At 40.2% G+C, this 23,994-nt stretch overlaps 1 long non-coding RNA gene across 6 annotated transcripts in view; it reads left to right on the forward strand.

Annotated features, from left to right (window-relative positions):
- Positions 1 to 834: 834 nt before the first annotated feature.
- The window catches only part of LOC137234294 (uncharacterized), a 385,635-nt gene continuing 362,475 nt past the window's right edge, over positions 835 to 23,994 (forward strand). For all 6 annotated transcript variants that reach the window (XR_010947770.1, XR_010947769.1, XR_010947771.1 and 3 more), the window contains exon 1: positions 835 to 989. This is a non-coding gene — a long non-coding RNA (uncharacterized lncRNA). The remainder of the gene's footprint in view (positions 990 to 23,994) is intronic.

Below are 23,994 nucleotides of genomic sequence, written 5' to 3' on the forward strand. Positions count from 1 at the left end.
GTTGGCGATTTTCATGTGGTTGTTGTTGTTCGCACCCACAAAAAAAATAGTGCATCACCGTGGTGTAGCCCAGGGTTATTTTTTATAAGCGCGGCCGGTAATAGTCTAGTTGAGAGGTCGACTGCTAATACGCTACCAAAAATATCGAAAGAGGTGTCAAACGACGCGTCTTGACATCAGTATTAATAATCCGAAGGCGAAAATTTTTAACTCGTTCAAAAGTTATTAACGAAAAACCGCAAAAAGACTCGCGGGTACGTCCGAAACGGGGGGTGAGATCCATAGCATTTTTGCGCAGAACACCTTTCTGCGTTGGCGGCCTTCGGCCGCGCTTATGAAAAATAACCCTGGGCTACGCCATGCCAAGTCCGGGTGTGTGGTATAACCGTAGCTACCGCCACGTTAATAATTTTGAACGAGTTAAAATTTTTCGCCTTCGGTTTATTAATACTGATGTCAAGACACCTCTCTCGCTATTTTTGGTTGCGTATTAGCAGTCGACCCTCAACTAGACTATTACCCTAAATCCGCACAAATTCGTTTTAGCTGGCGCACTTTTTGTTCGGGCGCCCGCTTCACATGGCGCGAGGGGTTTATGTGTGATTGTTGCCAGCACAAATTTGAGATGAATCCCCGTGAGAGCGAAAAAAATGAAAGTGTTTTCTATCAAGTCATCTTTGACTGTCATTAAATATGACACTGTAATTTCGATAACAGCATGAAACGTCGATGGGTTAGGAAGAGCGGGAAAAGTAGTAATGGTGAAATGGTCACGTCTGTGTTGAAGGCTTTACCGATTTTTCAATCGCGTCGATGCAATCACCGATAGTGAAATATCGTTCCATCACTAATTGCGAATCACTCGGTTAAAATTTCTGCAGTCTTAAAAAATCTCAACTTGATTAATTAGTTAATAAATTATAATATTAAAGAAATATGATAGAAATAATTAACGCAGTGTTAATACCGTGCAGCATCACTAACCGTAGGTATGTACATAAATTGAAAAAGCAATAATCTATACATGTGACCACCAGATACAGAAAAAATGGTAATTCTTTACGACAGCATGAAACTGCTGATACGCGTCAAAAAATATCGAGAGAGGAGTGAAAAGACGTGTATTAATCTGGAGAACAATAATCCGAAGTCGGAAAAGAAATTTTATCTATCCGGATATATTTGAAGTTGTAGTTGGCGATTTTCATGTGGTTGGTGTAATGTTGGAGTAACCACAAAAAAAATTGTGAACATAAGTGTTTTGTGCGGATATAGAGTAATAGTCTAGTTGAGGGGTCGACTGCTAAACGCTACCGTCTTGACGTCAGTATTAATAATCCGAAGGCGGAAAATACAAATATTAACTCGTTCAAAAGATATTAACGAAAAACTGGCCACCGCCACGGTGATGCAGGATTTTTTTGGGGGTACTAACACAACAACAACCACATGAAAATCGCAACTTCAACTGCAATTATCTCCGGACATAAATAAAATTTTCTTTTCCGCCTTCGCATTATTGTTCTCGAGATTAATACGCGTCTTTTGACACCTCTCTCGAAATTTTTTGACGCGTATTAGCAGTCGACCCCTCAACTAGACTATTACCGGATATAGTTTTGTAGCGTATTAGCAGTCGACCCCTCAACTAGACTTTTACCCAGAAAAGGAAATAATCTGCACATGTGAATACCACCAGATGCAGAAAAAATGGTAATTTGCGACAGAATAAGACTGCTAATACGCGTCAAAAAAATCGAGAGAGGTGTCAAAAGACGCTTATTAATCTCGAGAACAATAATTCGATGGCGGAAAAGAAAAATCTTAGGTAATTCTATGCGACAGCATGACACTCGATATTTTTGGTAGCGTATTAGCAGTCGACCCCTCAACTAGACTATTACCGAGGTGTCAAACGACGCGTATTAATCTCGAGAACAATAATCCGATAGCGGAAAAGAAAAATTGTAGCTATATCCGGAGATATTTGCAGTTGTAGTTGGCGATTTTCATGTGGTTGTTGTTGTGTTTGTACCCAACAGCAATTTTTTTTGTGCTTACGCGAACTTTACAACAACCACATGAAAATCACCAACTTCAAATATCTCCGGATAGATAAAATTTGGTAATTATATACGACAGCATGACACGGTAGGTAGCCACGGTTATACCACACACCCGGACTTGGCGTGGCGTAGCCCAGGGTTATTTTTTATAAGCGCGGCCGAAGGCCGTCAACGCAGAAAGGTGTTTTGCGCAAAAATACTATGGATTTCACCCCCGGTTTCGGAGGGAACCGCGGGTCTTTTTTCGGTTTTTCGTTAATATCTTTTGAATGAGTTAAAATTTTTATTTTCCGGTTTCGGATTATTTATACTGATGTCAAGGCGCGTCGTTTGACATCTCTCTCGATATTTTTGGACGCGTATTAGCAGTGTCATGCCGTCGTGTGGAATTACCAAAAATTACCCTGGGTGGGTTCAACACCGGTTAGGAGACCAAAACTATATCCGCGCAAAACACTTATGTTCACATGTTATGTTTTGGCCCGTTCTTCGTTTTAGCTGGCGCACTTTTTGTTCGGGCGCCCGCTTCACATGGCGCGAGGGGTTTATGTGTGATTGTTGCCAGCACAAATTTGAGATGAATCCCCGTGAGAGCGAGAAAAATGAAAGTGTTTTCTATCAAGTCATCTTTGACTGTCATTAAATATGACACTGTAATTTCGATGAGAGCATGAAACGTCGATGGGTTAGTGGAGAGCGGGAAAAGTAGTAATGGTGAAATGGTCACGTCTGTGTTGAAGGCTTTACCGATTTTTCAATCGCGTCGATGCAATCACCGATAGTGAAATATCGTTCCATCACTAATTGCGAATCACTCAGTTAAAATTTCTGCAGTCTTAAAAAATCTCAACTTAATTAATTAGTTAATAAATTATAATATTAAAGAAATATGATAGAAATAATTAACGCATTCTTAATACCGTGCAGCATCACTAACCATAGGTATGTACATAAACTGAAAAAGCAATAATCTATACATGTGACCACCAGATACAGAAAAAATGGTAATTCTTTACGACAGCATGAAACTGCTGATACGCGTCAAAAAATATTGAGAGAGGTGTCAAAAGTCGCGTATTAATCTGGAGAACAATAATCCGAATTCGGAAAAGAAATTTTATCTATCCGGAGATATTTGAAGTTGAAGTTGGCGATTTTCATGTGGTTGTTGTAATGTTGGAGTAACCACAAAAAAAATTGTGAACATAAGTGTTTTGTGCGGATATAGAGTAATAGTCTAGTTGAGGGGTCGACTGCTAATACGCTACCGTCTTGACGTCAGTATTAATAATCCTAAGGCGGAAAATAAAAATATTAACTCGTTCAAAAGATATTAACGAAAAACTGGCCACCGCCACGGTGATGCAGGATTTTTTTTGGGGGTACTAACAACAACAACCACATGAAAATCGCCAACTTCAACTGCAATTATCTCCGGACATAAATAAAATTTTACTTTTCCGCCTTCGCATTATTGTTCTCGAGATTAATACGCGTCTTTTGACTCATCTCTCGAAATTTTTTGACGCGTATTAGCAGTCGACCCCTCAACTAGACTATTACCGGATATAGTTTTGTAGCGTATTAGCAGGCGACCCCTCAACTAGACTTTTACCCAGAAAAGGAAATAATCTGCACATGTGAATACCACCAGATGCAGAAAAAATGGTAATTTGCGACAGAATAAGACTGCTAATACGCGTCAAAAAATATCGAGAGAGGTGTCAAAAGACGCTTATTAATCTCGAGAACAATAATTCGAAGGCGGAAAAGAAAAATCTTAGGTAATTCTACGCGACAGCATGACACAGCTAATACGCGTCGACAGAGGTGGGACACCCGGACTTGGCTAGGCGTAGCCCAGGGTTATTTTTTATAACGCTATCCAAAATATCGAGAGAATTGTCAAACGACGCGTCTTGACTTCAGTATTAATAATCCGAAGGCGGAAAATAAAAATTTTAACTCGTTCAAAAGATATTAACGAAAAACCGAAAAAAGACCCGCGGGTCCCTCCGAAACCGGGGGTGAAATCCATAGTATTTTTGCGCAAAACACCTTTATGCGTTGGCGGCCTTGGGGCGCGATTATAAAATATAACCCTGAGCTACGCCATACCAAGTCCGGGTGTGTGGCGGTAGCCACGGTGATGCACAATTTTTTTGTGGGTACAACACAACAACCACGTGAACTTCAACTGCAAATATCTCCGGACAAGGATACAATTTTAGCAGTCGACCCCTCAACTAGACTTTTACCGTAATTTTTTATAATTACCATAATCCGAAGGTGGAAAATACAATTTTTTAACAGCGTAAAACCGGACCACAATATCAGACCACCAAAAAGTTTTGTCATCAACAATTACCAAAATGTGGCAAACGAGTGGAAATTGTGGCTTCAACAATTCGAGTGGTACGCGATCGCGACATAACTGGATACTAAGAAACCAGAAGTGCAAGCGCAGTATTCATGTCGTCGGTAGGAAATGACGCAGCAATAATTTACAATACCTTTACTTTAACAGAAAGTGATAAAAAAAAGCGTCAGTACAATCAAAAGCCGATTGACAGAATATTTTACACCCCAAATCAACGAAACATACGAAAGATATGTATTCAACACCATCGTACAAAAGGAGTGTCAAACATTTGATGAATTCGTTACAGATCTAAGAAGCTTAATTAAAAATTGTGGCTACGGGACGTTAGAAGAGACTTTAATTCGCGACAGAATAAATAAAAAAAAAAATAAATGTTAGGCGCGATAACCTCCGAAGAGATCTAAGGCCGAGCTTCTCTTCCAATTTGCGTCGTGCTCCTCTTGATTTTTCCCTACAAATTGGCCGGACGGGACCTACATGTTTTATGCCGACTCCGAACGGCATCTGCAAGGCAGATGAGCTTTCACTGAGCGCTTTTCATGGCAGAAATACAATCGGAGCGCTTGCCAGACACTGCCGAGGGGCGACCCCGCTTAGAAAAATTTTCTTCTTCTAATTGAAAAATCTTATTTCTAAAATTTTGATGTTGCTTTGCCCGGGAGTTGAACCCAGGGCACACGGTGTGATAGGCGGAGCACGTTACCATCACACCACGGTGGCCGTGACAGAATAGTAGTGGGTATAACAAATGATACAACAAGAAAAAACTACTAGCGGAAAGCAAATTAACCCTGGAAAAAGCAATAGATATATGTCTCTCTGCAGAGCAAGTAAAGATGCAGGTAACAACAATGAAGCAAGCGGCCACAGTTGACGCAGTTAAGTGGAACAAAAAGCAAACTAAAAGAGACATCAAACAAACTAACAAAAAAGATGAACCCTTTCACTGCAATAGGTGTGATACCACGCACGGTCGCCGTAACAAAAAAAAGGCCGCCTTACCAAATGTTGCAAAAGCAAAATGGTCAACGAACTGGTCCAAGACCGAGAAAGCAACGATTACAGTTTTTTAGTGTCTACGGTAGGTGCGGATTTAGACAGTGTGGACGTCGAAGACTGGAATGAAAAAGCTACGCTGGTTAAAAACGTAATGGTAAAGTTTAAGCTTGACACAGGTAGCCAGTGCAACGTTTTAAACTACGAAATAATAAAGAAAATAGACGTTCACATCAGTCCATCGCCAACAAAGCAATTAACATCGTTTTCAAACCATAAAATCCCCATACTGGGTGAAGTGGTCATAGACACGCTTATTAAAAAACAAGAGGTACCCATAAAATACTTAGTTGTCAAAGCGGATGTTACAGCAGTGCTTGGTAAGTCAACATGTGAGAAATTGAAATTAGTGAAGCGTATTGAAACTTTAACTGTTGATGAAAACTTGTTTGAAGGAATTGGTTGCCTTAAGCAATACAAATACGACATAGACTTAATAGAAAATCCGAAACTAAGCATATGCCCTGCGCGAAAAATCCGGCATACTATTAGACAGCAGGTTAAAAATGAGCTTGATAGTATGTTAGCGCAAAAAATAATTAAACCCATAACCAAGCCGACGCCCGCTGTGTCACCCATGGTCGCAGTAAAAAAAAAAAATAAAATTAGACTCTGTTTAGATCCATCGGAGATAAATAAAAATCTCAAAAGACGTTATTATCCACTTACTACGTTAGAAGAAATTACAGCCCGCATCCACGGCTCTAAGTGGTTCACGTTACTCGATTGTAAAAAAGGCTTTTGGCAACTGCAAGTAACACCCCGTACTTCAGAATATCTGACATTCAGTACCCCATTCGGAAGATACTCTTGCTTAAGATTGCCATTTGGCTTAGCATCGGCTCCGGAAGTTTTCCAACAAGTAATGAGTTCATTGATAGCGGACGTAAAGAACGCGGAGGTGTCTATGGATGATGTTCTCTTGCATGCCACCAGCAAACTAGAACTAGAGAGGATCACTCAAGAGGTACTTGACAAATTCAGAAAAGCAGGCCTTAAGCTTAATAAAGAAAAATGTGCTTTTAATACACAAGAAGTAAAGTTTCTGGGACATATAGTCTCCGCTGAAGGGGTAAAACCTGATCCCGAAAAAATAGAAATTGTAACGAAAATTAAGCAACCGGAAATTGTGAAAGAGTTGCAAAAATTCTTGCGTATGGTAACATACGTGTCGAAATTTATAAAAAATTTGGCAGATATCACCCAACCACTAAGACAATTATTGCGAAAAGATGTTGAGTGGGTGTGGGATACGCAACACAATGAAGCATTCAATAAATTGAAAAATCTGTTGAAGAATCCACCAGTACTAGGGTATTATGACAATAAAGCGCCAATTTTGCTGTCAGTAGATGCCAGTAGTTATGCATGTGGCGGAGTACTAATACAAAAACAGAAGCCGATCGCTTAATGTGCGAAATCGTTCACAAAAACCGAACAGGGCTGTCGACGACTTTAAATAAAAGGCGAAAGTTTTTTATGTATTTAGATTACATTTAATTAACACGTAAAACTTTAAATAAAATACAACAGATTTAAAAGGCAATATTAACTTGACATGACGCGTTTAAAAAAAATTGCTGCCCTTGCTGGTCTTCTTTTCGATAACTGTGCTGCTGTTCAATTTGGTACCTGTATAAATACAAATGTGTGCACAATGAAAGAACAGCAAAATCATACGATTATGCCGCTATGCATTAAAATTGCAGTATGGTTCAAAGCAATAAACAACATTAGCATGTATTTGTTATTGTATGGTTTTCTATGTTGGAAAGTGCACCGTAACTTGTATTAAAAAGTTAAATAACTGAGCAAACCCAGCAGACAATTAGATCAGCTCAGTAGCCCAGCAATATATTTTAATTTGCGTTGTTTGCTAAATTTATTATGAAATGACATCCCACCCCCCAGTGGATCCGCATGAGGATTCACCAACCATCAAAGCGGCTAGCTTACTGGCTGGTCGACGTATTAATCCGGATGCGGTTCGAACCACAGCACTCCGTACTTGGCCGTCTTTCGCAGTGAATACCTCCGTCACCCGACCTCGCATCCACTTGCTTCGTGGTACAGTGTGATCACACACAATCACTAATTGCCCCGGTTTTAAAGGTGTTGCCTGATCTCTCCATTTAGAGCGTCGTAAAAGTTGAGGCAAGTATTCGGTGGTCCATCTCTTCCACAGTCGATCTTTTATATTTTGCGATATTCGCCATTGTTTCCGAAGGCATACATGCTCGTCGTTTATACTAGGAGTTTGCGTTGAGTTGAGGCATCCTAGCAGAAAGTGGTTGGGTGTCAAGGGCTCCTCGTCTTGTGGCGTTACAGGCAGTTCAGTTAGCGGGCGGCTGTTTACGATGTTTTCGGCTTCTATCAGTACGCTTCTGAACGTTTCCAGTCGCGGAGTTTCTTCCTTTAAGACTCGTTGTAATAACCTTTTGATGCATTGTACGAGGCGCTCCCAGCAACCTCCTGCTGATGGGTTAGATGGACAATTGAATACCCATTGAATATTTTGGCGAGACATTTCCTGTTCAATAAGATTAAAGTCAAATAAACGGTTTTCTTCATTAAGTTCTTTTTGGGCTCCCACGAAGTTAGTACCGTTGTCGCTTCTAATCTTTACTGGCACTCCTCGGCGGTTGACAAAATTTCTAAAGGTAATAATAAATGCGTCAGTCGATAGATCTTCCGCTATTTCTAAGTGTATGGCTCGTGTTGTCAGGCACGTGAATAGGGCAACCCATCGCTTCTCCCTTCTTCGACCAATTGCAACAAAAAATGGCCCACAATAGTCGACACCGGCGTAAGAAAACGGGCGAACGTATGGTGTAAGGCGATCTGTTGGCAACTGACCCATGAGTGGTGTAGCTGGCTTCGCATTGTTGTAAATGCACACTGGACACTCCCTCTTGAAGGATTTCAACACGGCACTTAGGCGTGGAACCCAAAATTTTAGGCTTATTTCATTTATTGCCAGACGATCATTTTGGTGATGCAGCTTACTATGGTATTGCTGGACGATTAGACGCGTGACGTGGTGATTTTGTGGCAGAATTACAGGACGACGCGTGGAAAGAGGTAAACAATAGGCGGCATCAATTCTACCGTTGACCTTCAACAAACCATCATCGTCTAAAAACGGCGTTAGCTGATATATGGCTGATGACTTCGATATTTACTTCTTCGTTTTAATGGAATGTATTTCTTCGGCGAATGATTCGGTTTGAACTTGACGTAAAATAGTTTTTTCCGCCTCGGCAATTTCCATGGCGTTTAATTCCCCCTTGTGACGAATATCACATCTAGTGTTTTTAGCGAACCTTAGTACCCAGGCCAGAACTCTGGTGAGCTTTAAATATAAAGAAAAATTACAAAATTTGATTGGATATTCCCCTTGGTTTGTAAGTATGACTCTTTTAGGTGCTTCCTCCACAGCACATTGTTCAGACATCAATTCGCATGTTTCCCGCGGCCAGCGTGCTTCTTCTTCATGGAGAAAGGATGGACCATTCAGCCATCTTGACCGTGTACCGTAATGAAATGTTGTAGACGTTCTCGTTGCTTCGTCTGCTACGTTAAGCGCTGTAGGAACCCATCGCCATTGATCCGATGTTGTCGTAAATCTCAGCTATGCGAAATGCGACAAACTGTTTGTACGTCCTGCTAGCTGAACGAATCCACGATATGACAGTTTTTGAATCGCTCCAAAATCTTGTACTATTGATGCGAAAGTCATGACAGTGGACCAGTGATTCTTTTAGGCGACACCCCAAAACTGCGGCTTGTAGCTCTAATCGTGGTATTGTCATACCCTTGAGTGGTGTGCATCTTGCTTTGGCCGAAACCAGCGTAACATCGACCTCGTTCCCTCGTTTTATTCCGAGATATCCGACGGCGGCGTATGCCGAGGAACTTGCATCCACAAAAATATGTAATTGAATATCATCAGCAACAGACAATAATGCAGAATAACAGCGCGGCACCGTGAAATTCTTCACCGACTGAAAATTTTCCCACCATGTCTTCCATTGATGTGCCAAGTCTTGAGGTACTACCTCATCCCACTCAATTTCTAGTCGCCATAATGACTGAACTAACAGCTTCAAAAATATGGTGATGTTTGCCAGAAGTCCGAATGGGCCATAAATTGACATAGATATGCCTAACAGTTCTCGCTTTGTTGGCGTTCGCGTGCCATTCAGAACATCCCGGGCGATTTTGTGAAACTGAAATTGAAATTCAAGAGCATCATTAGTGGTATTCCAATACATACCAAGCACCTTTTCAGTTTTTGTATTGCGATCCATTTTGACGAGTTCCGAGTTACTATCTAAATTTTCCCCATTTAATTTGTATTGAACCTCTTTATTGTTACATATAAAATTGCGTAATTTAAAACCCCCGGTGGCATTTATTTTAATGGCTTCTTTTGTGATATTTAGAGCTTCTTCGGCGCTATCAAAGCTTATGACCAGATCGTCAACGTATGTGTTAGCTATGACAGCATGGCTACCACCTGTCATGGCGGTCTCAAATTTAGCGGCGTTGACGTTCTTTATATATTCGGCGCAGCAAGGTGAACAAATAGCTCCAAATATCATCGACGACATTACATAGGTAGAGATTGGTTCGTTTAACTTACCATCTCACCACAAAAAACGTTGAGAATCTTGATCTTTATCAATTATTCGTACCTGAGAGAACATCTCTTGTATATCTCCGGCTATTGCATAATACCTTGGCGAAATTTATGGATGATCGCTATAAGCGGGTGCGCTTGTTCCGGGCCGTTCAGTAGTGCGGAGTTTAACGATGTAGAATTTGTAACGGCGGCTGCGTCAAAGACAATACGCAGTTTTCCCGGTTTCGACGGATTAACAACACCAAAATGAGGGAGATACCATGTTTTGGGATTTTAAATATCGGCTTCATCTTGTGTCAGCTTTCTGGCATACCCCTTTTCTATATATTTGGCGATTTTCTTGTTATAATTTTCAGCATAAACGGCATCCTTCTGCATTCTACACTCAGTACTCAATAAGCGCTGCTTCGCCATTGCATAACTCGACGGGAGTTCGGTAAAATCTTGTCTCCAAAGCAATCCTACTTCATACCTCTGGCCGATGTTTTTTGTGGTTTCTAACAAGATTTTCCTGGCTCGCTGATTTTCATCCGATTCCAATACGATTTTGGTACTCCGGACTCCAAAGCTCTCATTTGAAAAATACTCCTCCATTAAATTGTTTAATTGTTTATATGATTCCGACTTACGTATATGAAGCACCCTGGGCATGTCAACGCTTTCTTGTTGGTGTGGTCCGTATACCACCCAACCCAACTTAGTTTCCACTGCTACTGGTTGATCATGTCCGGCTTCGACGACTTTGTTGGACAAACACAAGTGACAATTGTCCAAACCCAACAGTAAGACTGGTTCGACATCTTCATAGTTCTCTATAGGCAAAGATTTTAAATGATTAAACTTACTTTTTTCAAATGATTGCTTTGGAAAATGGAGACCCTTTATCGTATGGACGTTTTTCAGTGAGTATGTATGGCGACTATTTACTTCTCCTATTTCAAGAGACACTTTCCTGGAGCTTTCTGTTGTCTGGCTGTCACCGTACCATTGAAGAGTGAGAGGTATGACACGACCTCGTAGACCTAACTGTGTTGCGACATCTTCTTCCAAAAGCGACACTGATGACCCTTCATCGATCATCGCGTAGACGGACATTTTTCCTCGAGGACCTGACAATGTAACTGGGACAACTTTAAAAAGACTGGTTACCTGGTCCTTTCAACAATTCAAAATTCGTTCCCGGTCGGACGACGACGTAGATGATGATCCCATATCCTTGTGCAACATCTTATGATGCATACGTTTGCAACCGTTGATGGAACGTTGCTTGCGGCGACGACAATTTAAAAGGCTATGACCTTTTACCAGGCATCCAAAACAAAGACGATGTTGTTTAACCAGTGACCACTTGTTGACTAGGTCGAGCGACTGAAATCTTTGGCATTCTGGCAAAGCGTGAGCTTCGTTGCATGAAGGACATGCCAGTTGCTCGTGGTTGCTATGAAGAACTCTGCGAGACGACCCTCCATTTGGTCCGGACTGACTATTAGTTTGTGCATTATATCGCGGCTGTGGTAATGTTTGTTGGCTAGAACGCAGAGAACTGTTACTAACCCCGGGCATAGTCGCCACTACTTTTGCCAAATCGCTCAACCAATTTGAAAATACGTCAACAGTGGGGAAACTGGAAACATTAGCGGCATACTTACTCCATTCAAATTGTTTGGATGAAGGAAGCTTAGAAACCAATTGTTCCAGCAACATGGGATTCATAAGATGGTGCTCACATTTGGCTGACTTAAAAAACGCTGAAATATTGGCGACACGATTCGAAAATTGTAATATCTGCTCAAGGTGGCTATCGTTAATGGCAGGAAACTGCTGCACTTTCTGCAATTGGCAGCGTATCAGCAAGTCCTGGCGTCCAAAGTTGAATTCAAGTTCCTTCATAACTTTTGGAACGTCATCAGGGTATATTAGCATTGACGTTACTGACCGCTTTGCATTACCCTGAAGTGCTTTCTGCAGTCGCATTAAATTCTGCCGGTTGTTTTAGGAGAACTGGGCTGTGCTGTCGCTGAAGTTCGCTAAAAATAGAGGCCAATCCTCTGGATAGCCATCGAAGGTAGGTAGTGGGTGTAATTTTACGGCGGAACTCTCTACCAGCCACATTGGGTTTGATGACGACGATGCTTGCAACTCCGCTGGTGGTATTGTTATTTGCGGTGCTGTCGGTGGAGGCTGTGAAAAATTGGTATATGTACCCGCAGTTGGAACGACATTACTAGCCTCTGCCTCGATCCGCTGTCGAAGCTGCTGCACCTCTATCTGACTACGAATCGTTTCGTTTCGAAGTTCTTTTAAAGAGTCTCGAAGCGATGCAATGCTTGCCACCAAAGAAGCCAGCGTTTCGTTTGCACCATGCGTCGGTGTGTATGCTGCGGTGCCCTCACCTATGTTCACTGCCGTAGTTACTCCATCGGACTCGGTGTCGCTATCATTCGCTTGACCGGACGTCGTCCTTTCTGACGAGTGTTCATATTAAAAAGCCAATTAAAAAAAAACAATGAAGATTTCTGAGGAAACAGTGACGAACAGTTGCCTAAACCTTTATACGTTAGCCTATATTTATACTGCCGACTCCCTTGACACTCTACACCTGTAACGCTGAAAAAACTCCTAGTACAAAACGAACAATTTATTTAATGTAAATGGATTAATGGCGAAATTCCAACAGGCTTTGAATCAAATTTACTTGCTTTGTAACTTACGACTTTATGACACTGACCAATTTGCACAGATTACCACCAAATAACGAACGTTGACTATGATCACTTGACGGAGAACAATCTTGACACCAAATAAACGATGACGTTGACTTTGACTTGACGGAGAACAATTACGTTGACTTGACGGAGATTTGCCCATATTACCACCAAATAACGAACGTTGACTATGATCACTTGACGGAGAACAATCACGTTGACACCAAATAAACGATGACGTTGACTTTGACCACTTGACGGAGATTTACACGAATTACCACCAAATAAAGGAACGTTGACTATGGCCACTTGACGGAGAACAATTTCGTTGACACCAATAAACGATGACGTTGACTTTGACTTGACGGAGAACAATTACGTTGACTTGACGGAGATTTGCCCACATTACCACCAAATAACGAACGTTGACTATGGCCTGACCAATTTGCACAAATTATAAACGATGACTTTGATTATGCCCACACCGAATAAACTATGACGTTGACTATGACCACTTTACGGATATTTGCACAAATTATAAACGATGACGTTGACTATGATCACTTGACGGAGAACAATTACGTTGACACCAAATAAACGATGACGTTGACTTTGACCACTTGAGGGAGAACAATCTTGACACCAAATAAACGATGACGTTGACTTTTACCACTTGACGGAGATTTACACGAATTACCACCAAATAAACGAACGTTGACTATGGCCACTTGACGGAGAACAATTTCGTTGACACCAATAAACGATGACGTTGACTTTGACTTGACGGAGAACAATTACGTTGACTTGACGGAGATTTGCCCAGATTACCACCAAATAAACGAACGTTGACTATGGCCACTTGACGGAGAACAATTTCGTTGACAAAAATAAACGATGACGTTGACTCTGACTAGACGGAGAACAATTACGTTGACTTGGGCCTGACCAATTTGCACAAATTATAAACGATGACGTTGACTATGACTTGCCGGAGATATGCGCAAAAAATATAAACGATGACGTTGACTATGACCACTTTACGGAGATTTGTACAAATTACCACCAATAAACGAACGTTGACTATGTTCACTTGACGGAGAACAATTTCGTTGACACCAATAAACGATGACGTTGACTTTGACTTGACGGAGAACAATTAAGTTGACTTGACGGAGATTTGCCCAGATTACCACCAAATAACGAACGTTGACTATGGCCTGACCAATTTGCACAAATTATAAACGATGACTTTGACTATGACTTGACGGAGATATGCGCAAAAAATATAAACGATGACGTTGACTTTGACCACCAAATAAACGATGACGTTGACTATGACCACTTTACGGAGATTTGTACAAATTACCACCAATAAACGAACGTTGACTATGTTCACCTGACGGAGAACAATAACGTTAACACCAAATTAAGTGGTATAAGATTTAGGCCAGGCACAGTTCACGTTCACAAGTAATTTGTTGCATTAATTTATTTTACCGTGACGATTTGATCGAGTGCAAGGGCAATTTTTTTAAACTTTTATGTCGACGACTTTAAATAAAAGGCGAAAGTTTTTTATGTATTTAGATTACATTTAATTAACACGGTAAAACTTTAAATAAAATACAACAGATTTAAAAGGCAATATTAACTTGACATGACGCGTTAAAAAAATGTCTGCCCTTGCTTTGCTGGCCACTCGACTCGTCTTCTTTTCGATAACTGTGCTGCTGTTCAATTTGGTGCCTGTATAAATACAAATGTGTGCACAATGAAAGAACAGCAAAATCATACGATTATGCCGCTATGCATTGAAATTGCAGTATGGTTCAAAGCAATAAACAACATTAGCATGTATTTGTTATTGTATGGTTTTCTATGTTGGAAAGTGCACCGTAACTTGTATTAAAAAGGTAAATAACTGAGCAAACCCAGCAGACAATTAGATCAGCTCAGTAGCCCAGCAATATATTTTAATGTGCGTTGTTTGCTAAATTTATTATGAAATGACAAGGGATATAGCCAATTAGAGAAAGAAGAAAACGCCATTCTAGTTGCATGTAAAAAATTTCACATGTACATTTGGGGTTGGAAAGATTTAATGATCGAATCTGACCATAAGCCTCTTGAGACAATATTTAAAAAGCCAATTACAGATGCACCACCGATATTGCAAAGAATCATGTATCAAATCCCTCCTTATAATCCAAAAGTCACTTATAAAAAAGGTACGGAATTGTATGTAGCATATTTACTGAGTAGAGACTGCGAAAACTTAGATAGTGAAGATTTAAATACAGAAAATTTACAAATATGTGCTATTGTACCATTCACGAAAACGCGAAAAGACGAACTTAAAGCAGAGACCTCAAAAAGTAAAGAACTTAATGATTTAAAGTCAACCATATTAAAAGGATGGCCAGATACCATCAATAAAGTGCCGGTAAATCTCAAAAAATATTGGTACTACAGAGAGGCTCTCAGCGTTTACGAGGACATAGTTTTTAAAAATCACAGAGTATTGGTTCCAAACTCAATGGTGCCAATAGTAATGAAACATTGCCATCTTAGTCATAAAGTACTACAAGGGACGCTAAAACTGGCCCGTGACAATGTATTCTGGCCAACAATGACCAAAGATTTAACTGAGTACATAAAAACTTGCAGTGCATGCAGCAAAATACAAAAAGATAATCAGATGGAACAAATAAATTTACAAGCAGCACCGAAACGGCCATGGAGTATTGTCGCTTTGGACATATTCCACTTAAGAGGAAAGGATTACATCCTCATTGCAGATAGCTACTCAGGATACTTTGACTTTAAACAACTAAACAATATCACCAGCTTCAACGTCATTAAAGAACTTAAGACATGGTTTGCTACCTTCGGCATCCCGGAAGTACTATTATCAGATGGTGGTAAACAATTTGATTACAGCGATTTCAGGGCTTTTCAGAAAGAATGGAACTTTGAACATAGAATTTCGAGCCCTCATTTTCCACGTTCAAATGGGCGAGCCGAACGCTATGTACAAGAGGCAAAAAACCTGATGAAAAAGTGTCTCGAAGACAACACGGACATACAGCTAGCGCTGCTACATCATCGGAATACTCCACGCATGGACCTAGGGTCTCCAGTTCAACGGTTAATGAACAGAAGAACCAGAACGCTATTACCTACCAATGAAAGGCTACTCAATCCAAAAATAATAAAAAAACGTAAGCAAAAAACTAACAAAACTCAAGGAAGGTGAGAAAGAAACAGCAGATAGAAATAAAAAACAGAGTAGAGAATACACAACGCAAGATAAAGTACTGCTTAGACAAAGCCATAATAACTGGGTTCCAGCTTATATAGTGAGACCAGAAGGACACCGCTCGTACAGAGTACAAACCGAGGATAGCGCCATATACAGAAGAAACACATGGCATCTTAAACCAGCCACTTCATCCCTCGACGTTGATCCCCTAAAGTTCTTCGAGTCTAACACAGCCACCTACAGAAACCACAACACAACAGTGTTCGCCAGATGACGTGCCTCGTGAAGCTGAACCTTCCACGCCCGCTACACCACAGGATGCAGCTAGCCTCAATCATCCACCACGCACTCGCTCTGGACGTGTAATTAAGACACCCGCAAGGTACCGCTGAAAAGGAGGGATGTCAGGAACACACCTATCATCGGTTCAGGAACACACATGCAATCGATTCACAATACACATTCCTAGATATACAGATTACTACACCACCACCTTTATTGTACACACTTTGAATATACATATTATTAAAGATTGTTCTAGACACGAACTATAATAAAACACGTGCCTTCTCAATCGTTCTATTTTATTTAACAAAAGTTATTTGTACCAAAGTTAAGGTACATTACAGTGACTAACTTTAACATTATATTGCTTAATAATTTTTACTTCACCCTGTTCAAAGCATTTATTTTGTTTTCGTAGACATTCAGTTAATTCATTATTATTATTTTCAAATTGCATACCTGTTATAAATAGTCTTGGTTTATATTCACGAGGTATCTTTATCTCATATTCATTACTAATTTCTTTGTCCATTATTTCTTTTATTTTGTCTCATTCATTTTCATCAACACTATCGATCACTATAATACCATTATTACCAGCTTGAATATCTGTTATCTTTAGTTCCTTCAGATTAATTTTATTGTTTAGATCTTTCTTGGTTTTTTCACACGTTTATTTTACTTTCGGCTTAACAATAATAGGAGTACGTTTCTTTAATTCAGGCACTGTAGTATCTTTGCTTTTGTTTTAACATTTTTTGTTATTATTTTTCATTACTTCTGCGTATGACAGCCCTTTTTCATTATTATCACTACTAATTTTCTTTATTTCGTTACAAACCTTTTTATTATCTTTACCAATTATTTCAGTTTTATTTTTCACTTCTTCTATCATTTCATATAAGCTTTTTATCTCACCAATTTTTTTTCAAAAAGCTTTTGTGATCTTTCCATAGTTGCTACTCTTTGAGTATATCTACCCTCTACAGCTTCCAATAAAGCTTTTATTTCATTTTGGCTTTTCTTCATCACCTCTTCAAACTCATATTTATACTTATTTAATATTGTATTGTTTTTCTTCACACTCATTTGCATTTCTTGTAGCACCAAGTATACATTCTGAATATATGTAACACATTCATCACACGTAAATCGTGCCATAGGTTTTTCCTCAAAAATTTTACAACTATATTTATCAACACCTGCACATGCAATGCTTAAATGGTACACTTTATTACACACACCCTCGCATCGTATACCTGTCTCTCCTCTTATAGAGTGATTGCATTTCGCGCACATACTCATTTTGCTTTTGCCTTATTTCGATTTACTTCTCCGTTTATTAGTATATGTATGTGTTTAAATTTGTTTATTAAATAACTCTTAATTGTTTATGAAAAAGCATTGATGCACGCACTTTTTGTGTATTTTTGTCGTTTAGCCTCTTTCGTTTAGCTATTGCAATTCACCAGAATTCACCAAAGATATCTAGGAACATATATTCCTAATTTTATTGATAAGAAATGTCAAAAAATCAAAATTGGATCAATACCATCGACTCAAATTTTATGACTCCCACTACTCAGCAGGAGTTTTTAAATAGCCTGTTAGATACATCTCTTCTCCAAATTAATAATATTTTAAATCCTAAAAGGAAAATCTTAGACTTAGTGTTTACAGATGACTCCTCGGGTATTACTCTAACCCGAACTCCCCCATTATCCCTTCCTGAAGACCCTCTTCATCCTTGACCCCGGTCAAGATGTTTTTCAAAGACGAATTTTAGTGAGCTCAATAAATTGATTTCCGCCCATGACTGGTCGAGTCTTTATGCGTGTACAGCCGTTGAAACAGCGACTTCCGTGTTTTATAGTTCTATTGATGCTTTCTTTGAAAGCAGTGTCCCTCTTCGTTATTCCAGTACCACCACTTTGGTTCTCAAAGCAACTATTAAGACTTGATAATATTAAATCTAGACTCTATAAGCGTCTCAAAAGATCATCTGGTAAATCTATTGATTTTTCTAAATATTTAGTGGCGCGCTCCAATTTTCATCGTCTTAACCATCAGTGTTATAAAGGTTACTTATCATGTTGTAAATTCCAATTTACTAAAAATCCGAAACGTTTCTACAGATTTGTTTGGAAATAATCGTTTATTATATCTTTACATAAAAAAGGTAGTAGGTCTAATATTGAGAACTACAGAGGCATATCTAAGCTCTCAGCTATCCCTAAAACTTTTGAGCATATAATTACATACCAGCTTCAATATCTCTGTAGCTCTTTAATATCACCTTGTCAACATGGTTTTGTGCATCGGAGATCAACTACTACTAACTTGCTTGAATCTACGTCTTTTGTTATGAATGGTTTTTTAGATTGCAAACAAACAGATGTAATTATACCGACTTTTTCAACAACAATCTTTCAAAGTCGTTTGATGTAACTTCTGGCGTGCCCCGGGCTAGCCATTTGGGTCCATTACTCTTTAACCTGTTCATTAACGGCTTACTAAAGGTTATATTACATTCTAGAGTTTTTATGTATGCAGATGATGTAAAACTCTGTTACACGTATCTGCCTTCGAACTTAATTCTGTTTTAATCAGCTTCAGGCCGATCTTGAAGCTGGTGTACTGCAAATTTACTTTTTTTGAATTGCTCTAAATGTAAGCAAATGACTTTTCACCGTGTGAAGCCGGTCCTTTCATCTTATACACTTAACGGCAACCCTTTGGAGCGGATATCTATTGTAACTGATCTAGGAGTTATTTTTGATCCGGAATTAAGTTTTACCACACATATTTCAACCACTTTAAACAAAGCGACTGGTGTAATAGGTTTTATCAAACGTTGGGCTAAAGAGTTTGATGACCCTTATTTGACAAAGATACTTTATACCTCCTGGTACGTCCTATTCTTGAGTACTGTTAATCTGTTTGGTCTCCAATCTATCAAATCCATGTTGATCGGATTTAGTCGGTCCAGTGACGGTTTTTAATTTTTGCATTACGAGGTCTCAAAGGGAATCAAGTACTCATCTTCCACCATACAGGAATAGGCTTCTTCTAATTAATTTGCCATCTCTAGAGAATCGTAGAGTATTACTTGGCGTTATGTTCATTCACAAGTTCATCATTGGCGTGATTGACTCCCCTGACTCCCCTTCCGCCAGCGGATTATTGTTCTCGAGATTAATACGCGTCGTTTGACACCTCTCTCGATATTTTTGGTAGCATATTAGCAGTCGACCCCTCAACTAGACTATTAACATTTCTTATAAGCGCGGCCGAAGGCCGCCAACGCAGAAACGTGTTCTGCGAAAAAATACTATGGATCCCACCCCCGGTTTCGGAGGTACCCGCGGGTCTTTTTTCGGTTTTTCGTTAAGATCTTTTGAAAAAGTTAAAATTTTTATTTTCCGCCTTTGGATTATTAATACTGATGTCAAGGCGCGACGTTTGACACCTCTCTCGATATTTCGGATAGCGTATTAGCAGTCGACCCCTGAACTAGACGTGAGTCTAAGTTGAGGGTCGGCTGCTAATGCGCTACCAAAAATATCGAGAGAGGTGTCAAAAGACGCCTATTAATCTCGAGAATAATAATCCGAAGGCGGAAAAGAGAAATTTTATCTCTGTCCGGAGATATTTGCACTTGAAGTTGGCTATTTTCATGTGGTTGTTGTTGTGTTGTACCCACAAAAAAAAATTTGCATCACCGTGGCGGTAGCCACGGTTATACCACACACCCGGAGTTGGCTTGGCGTAGCCCAGGGTTATTTTTTAAAAGCGCGGCCGACGGCCGCCAACGCAGAAAGGTGTTCTGCCCAAAAACACTGTGGATCCCACCCACAGTCTAGTTGAGGGGTAAATTTTTTTTGTGGGTACCACATTACAACAACCACATGAAAATCACAAACTTCGGTAATAGTCTAGTTGAGGGGTCGACTGCTAATACCGATTATGGTTATTATAAAAAATTACCTGGTTGGGCCAACACCGGTTTGGAGGCCAAAACTATATCCGGTAAAAGTCTAGTTGAAGGGTCGACTACTAATACACTACCAAAAATATCGAGAGAGGTGTCAAAAGACGCTTATTAATCTCGAGAGCAATAATCCGAAGGCGGAAAAGAAAAATTTTATCTCTGTCCGGAGATAGTTGCAGTTGAAGTTGGCGATTTTCATGTAGTTGTTGTTGTTGGTACCCACAAAAAAATTGTACATCACCGTCGTGGTAGCCACGGTTATACCACATATCCGGACTTGGCATGGTGTAGCCCAGGGTTATTTTTTATAAGCGCGGCCGGTAATAGTCTAGTTGAGGGTCGACTACTAATACGCTACCAAAAATATCGAGAGAGGTGTCAAACGACGCCATCTTTTTATAAGCGCGGCCGTAGGCCGCCAACGCAGAAAGGTGTTCTGCGCAAAAATACTATGGATCCCACCCTCGGTTTCGGAGGTACCCGCTGGTCTTTTTTCGGTTTTTCGTTAATATCTTTTGAACGAGTTAAAATTTTTATTTTCCGCCTTCGGATTATTAATACTGAGATAGATCCCCCGTGAGAGCGAAAAAAAAATGAAAGTGTTTTCTATCAAGTCACCTTTAACTGTCATTAAATATGACACTGTAATTTCGATGACAGCATGAAACGTAGATGTGTTAGTGGAGAGCAGGAAAAGTAGTAATGGTGAAATGGTCACCTCTGTGTTGAAGGGTTTACCGATTTTTCAATCGCGGCGGTGCAATCAACGATAGCGAAATATCGTTCCATCACTAATTGCGAATCACTCAGTTACAATTTCTGCGGTCTTAAAAAATCTCAACTTAATTAATTAGTTAATAAATTATAATATTAAAGAAATATGATAGAAATAATTAACGCATTCTTAATACCGTGCAGGGTAATAGTGCAGTTTACGGTACTGACCGAAATTTGGGCCAAAATTTTCGAGTGTGGTATCAAAAGACGCGTATTCACGTCTAGATCAAGAATCCGAAAGCGGAAAGTTAACTTTTTTTACCCTACCGCCACGGTGATGCACAATTTTTTTTGTGGGTACGAACACAACAACAACCACATTAAAATCGCCAACTTCCGGACAGAGATAAAAAATTTTCTTTTCCGCCTTCGGATTATTGTTCTCGAGATTAATACGCGTCTTTTGATACCTCACTCGAAAATCTTGACCCTACTTTAGGATGGGTACCGTAAACTGCACTACTACCCCGTGCATTATCACTAACCATAGGTATGTACATAAACTGAAAAAGCAATAATCTACGCATGTGACCACCAGATACAGAAAAAATGGTAATTCTTTAGGACAGCATGAGACTGCTAATACGCGTCAAAAAATATCGAGAGAGGTGTCAAAAGACGCGTATTAATCTGGAGAACAATAATCCGAAGGCGGAAAAGAAAAATTGTATCTATTCGGAGATATTTGAAGTTGGCGATTTTCATGTGGTTGTTTTAATGCTGGCGTAACCACAAAAAAAATTGTTAATATAAGTGTTTTGTGCGGATATAGAGTAATAGTCTAGTTGAGGGGTCGACTGCTAATACGCTACCAAAAATATCGAGAACGACGCGTCTTGACATCAGTTTTAATAATCCGAAGGCGGAAAATAAAAATATTAACTCGTTCAAAAGATATTAACGAAAAACCGGAAAAAGACCCGCGGGTACCTCCGAAACCGGGGGTGGGATCCATAGTATTTTTGCGCAGAACACCTTTCTGACTTGGCGGCCATGCCAAGTCCGGGTGTGTGGTATAACCGTGGCTACCGCCTCGGTGATGCACGATTTTTCTTGGGGGTACGAACACAACAACAACCGCATGAAAATCGTCAACTCCAACTGCAAATATCTCCGGACTGCAACATCTCCGCCTTCGGATTATTGTATATCCGGTAAAAGTCTAGTTGAGGGGTCGACTGCTAATACGCTACCAAAAATATCGAGAGATGTGTCAAACGACGCGTCTTGACATCAGTATTAATAATCCAAAGGCGAAAAATTTTAACTCGTTCAAAGATATTAACGAAAAGGCGAAAAAGGCCAGCAGATACCTCCGAAACCGTGGGTGAGATCCATAGCATTTTTGCGCAGAACTTCTTTCTGCGTTGGCGGCCTTCGGCCGCGCGGTTAAAGTCTAGTTGAGGGGTCGGCTGCTAATGCGCTACCAAAAATATCGAGAGAGATGTCAAAAGACGCCTATTTATATCGAGAACAATAATCCGAAGGAGGAAAAGGAAAATTGTATCTCTGTCCGGAGATATTTGCAGTTGAAGTTGGCGATTTTCATGTGGTTGTTGTTGTGTGTATCCACAAAAAAAATGTGCATCACCGTGGCGGTAGCCACGGTTATACCACACACCCGGACTTGGCATGGCGTAGCCCAGGTCTAATTTTTATAAGCGCGGCCGAAGGCCGCCAACGCAGAAAGGTGTTCTGCGCAAAAATACAATGGATCCCACCCACAGTCTAGTTGAGGGGTAAATTTTTTTTGTGGGTACAACATTACAACAACCACATGGAAATCACCAACTTCGGTAACAGTCTAGTTTAGGGGTCGACTGCTAATACGGATTATGGTTATTATAAAAAATTACCTGGGTGGGTCGCAACACCGGTTTGGAGACCAAAACTATATCCGGTAAAAGTCTAGTTGAGGGGTCGACTGCTAATACGCTACCAAAAATATCGAGAGAGGTGCCAAAAGACGGCTATTAATCTGGAGAACAATAATCCGAAGGCGGAAAAGAGAAATTTAATCTCTGTCCGGAGATATTTGCAGTTGAAGTTGCCGATTTTCATGTGGTTGTTGTTGTGTGGTACCCACAAAAGAAAATGTGCATCACCGTTGCGGTAGCCACGGTTATACCACACACCCGGACTTGGCATGGCATAGCCCAGGGTTAATTTTTTTAAGCGCGGCCGGTAATAGTCTAGTTGAGGGGTCGACTGCTAATACGCTACCAAAAATATCGAAATAGGTGTCAAGCGACGCGTCTTGATATTAGTATTAATAATCCGAAGGCGGAAAATAAAAATTTTTACTCGTTCAAAAGATATTAACGAAAAACCGAAAAAAGACCCGAGGGTATCTCCGAAACCGGGGTGAGATCCATAGCATTTTTGCGCAGAACACATTTCTGCGTTGGCGGCCTTCGGCCGCGTGTTAAAGGTTTAGTTGAGGGGCCGGCTGCTAATGCGCTACGAAAAATATCGAGAGAGGTGTCAAAAGACGCCTATTAATCTCGAGAACAATAATCCGAAGGCGGAAAAGAGAAATTTAATCTGTCCGGAGATATTTGCAGTTGAAGTTGGCGATTTTCATGTGGTTGTTGTTGTGTGGTACCCACAAAAGAAAATGTGCATCACCGTGGCGGACTTGGCATGGCATAGCCCAGGGTTATTTTTTATAAGCGCGGCCGGTAATAGTCTAGTTGAGGGGTCGACTGCTAATACGCTACCAAAAATATCGAGAGAGGTGTCAAACGACGCGTCTTGACATCAGTATTAATAATCCGAAGGCGGTAAATGAAAAATTTAACTCGTTCAAAAGGTATTAACGAAA

The sequence above is a fragment of the Eurosta solidaginis genome, chromosome X, assembly GCF_040869045.1.
Source record: "Eurosta solidaginis isolate ZX-2024a chromosome X, ASM4086904v1, whole genome shotgun sequence".
NCBI classification, from domain to species: Eukaryota; Metazoa; Arthropoda; class Insecta; order Diptera; family Tephritidae; genus Eurosta; species Eurosta solidaginis.